Genomic DNA, 2,872 nt, shown 5'->3' with positions numbered 1-2,872 from the left:
AACACCAGTGACATTGATATTTCGCTGCTAAATACAGCGATTGCATGCTCTAGCTGCGTATTGCTACAGGTGTATGAACACAGATGTATAAATGCTGCTGCTAATATGCTTAATATTCGTTCCTGCAACCGATGCAAAACCATGTTAACCACCAGGCAACATACACAGCGATATGGATTAAAAAGCATTCACTTATCTTAGATGCGGATATCAGATGCTCTGAAACAAACTGAAACAGTTTGATTTGCAAGCAACGATGCGATCAGTTAATTGCAAGCAGCAATGCGATGGAGAGACATTGAATAATGGGAATTTAAATAGACCGCAGGTGATAGGTGTCAAGCATGGATTGGTACACGTCAGGAACAGCTGACTGTCAGCTGATGCAAGCGTGACTAACATGGCCTGACTGAACTAACGCAATGCTCGATAATCGACTTGGCCTTATGAGTGTTGATGCACGGATTAATCGCCTGGGTCGCCAGCCTAGTCCAACGCGCCATACCATCTCTCCAGTTAGGGGGCGCTCGAGTTGAGAGAACGTGGTCGGTCCCGTCGACAACCATGAGCCCATGCACGTGGGTAGAGCTCGGCTGTCCTGGAGGGAGAGGGAACGGCGGAGATCCCAAGGACTATGTTTATACTGTGGAGGCTCAGAACACAACATCTACTCATGCCCGGTAAAAGAGCCAGCCCGGTAGTAAACTTGAGGCTACTATCGGGTGGGATCTCCGCTGGGAAGTCCTCAACAACATTATCGACCCTCCTTCCGGTGAAACTGCCGTGGAAGAATCACTCTCACGAATGTCACGCCCTTCTGGCCCTTTCATTGATTCTTCCCTTGCACATCACTTGAACATTCCTGTCCTGCCTGTGTCTCTTCCCATCCATGTCACCGCACTCAAGGGCTAGGAACTGCCTCACGTCACGCACCACACAGAACCCATCACACTACTCACTTCTGGAAATCATCGCGAAACCATATCCTTTTTCCTCATGGACTCCCCTGTTGCTCCCATTGTGTTAGGTCACCCCTGGTTAACTAAACATAATCCACGAGTGGAATTGGGTTCTAACACAGTCACATTGTGGAGTGAAAGTTGTCATGAGTCTTATCTGGTTTCTGCTTGTCCTGTTGTCCCTGTTTCTGTCTTTCAGAAGGAGAACATGGCTTTGCCAAACATGCCCATAGAGTATCTGGACCTGTAGGAAGTGTTCAGTCAGTCCGGTGCTGCTTCTCTTCCTCCGCATCGTCCCTACGACTATGCCATAGATTTAGTGCCAGGTAAGTCTCCGCCTAAGGGCAAGTTATAATCTCTTTCTATTCCTGAGAGGGAGGCCATGGAAAAATACATTTCTGATTCCTTAGCATCTGGGTTCATCCGTCCTTCCTCTTCTCCAGCGGGGGCGGAATTCTTTTTTGTGGGTAAGAAGGATGGTTCTTTGCGACCTTGCATTGATTACCGAGAGCTGAACAACATCACAATAAAGAACACCAATCCATTACCACTCATGTCTTCAGCTTTCGAGAGTTTGCAGGGAGCATCTGTATTCACAAAATTGGTTTTACGTAATGCTTATCATTTGGTCCGCTTTAGGAAGGGGGATGAATGGAAAACTGCCTTTAATACCCCCAGAGGGCACTTTGAATACTTGGTGATGCCGTTCCAGCTCTCCAACTCACCCGGGGTTTTCCAAGCACTAGTTTATGACGTGTTGAGAGATATGGTAGATCAGTTTATATATGTTTACCTGGAAGACATACTGATTTTTTCTTCATCTCTCCAGGAACATGTTCAACATGTCAGACAACTGCTCCAGAGGTTACTTGAGAATGGGCTGTTTTTCAAGTTGGAGAAATGCGTATTCCAAGCACAGTCCATTCTCTTCCTAGGATATATCGTCTCATCCGAGGGAATAAGTATGGACCCTGACAAGATTAAGGCTGTGATAGATTGGCCATCTCCAGATTCCCGTAAGACCCTACAGCAGTTTCTGGGCTTCGCCAATTTCTATCGGCGTTTCATTCGCAATTTCAGCCAACTAACCTCATCTCTGACAGTCTTGACCTCTCCCAGTACTCCGTTCAGGTGGTCGGACGCAGCTGAGGCTGCGTTCACTAACCTCAAAAGCCGCTTTCGGCTCCCATCCTTGTGGCCCCTGATCCCACAAGGCAGTTCGTGGTGGAGGTCGACGCATCAGAGGTGGGGGCAGGAGCAGTGTTGTCCCAAAGTGCTGCTTCCGACGATAAGGTACATCCTTGCGTGTTTTTCTCCCATCGATTATCTCCTGCTGAACATAATAATGACATTGGCAATAGAGAGTTGTTGGCCGTCAAATAAGCGTTAGAGGAGTGGTGTCACTGGCTTGAAGGTTCAGGGGTACCTTTCATTGTTTGGACCGATCATAATAATTTAGAGTACATAAGAACTGCCAAAAGACTCAATTCCAGTCAGGCTCGAAGGGCACTTTTTTTCAGTCGCTTTGAGTTTACTTTATTGTACCGCCTGGGTTCCAAGAATGTCAAGCCCGATTCTTTATCACGTCTTTTTGATCCCTCTGCCCGCCCGTTGACTCCCGAGTGTATTTTACCTGAGAAATTAGTGGTCTCAGCACTTGTATGGGAGGTCGAGTCGAAGGTCAAGACGGCCTTACAAGGGGTAACTCCTCTGTCCGGTTGTCCACCGAACCGTTTATTTGTGCCGGAGGAGTTAAGGTCCGAGGTTGTCCAATGTGGTCATTGTTCTAATGTAGCTTGTCACCCAGGGATAAGTAGAACTAATGGGTTGGTTAAACAATGATTCTGGTGGCCACGTATGGCTCGTGACGTCCACAACTTAGTTTTGGCTTGATAAGTCTGTGCCAGTGGTAA

Source organism: Carassius gibelio, chromosome B7 (genome assembly GCF_023724105.1).
Source record: "Carassius gibelio isolate Cgi1373 ecotype wild population from Czech Republic chromosome B7, carGib1.2-hapl.c, whole genome shotgun sequence".
Lineage (NCBI taxonomy): Eukaryota > Metazoa > Chordata > Actinopteri > Cypriniformes > Cyprinidae > Carassius > Carassius gibelio.
This window is presented reverse-complemented; position numbering follows the sequence as displayed.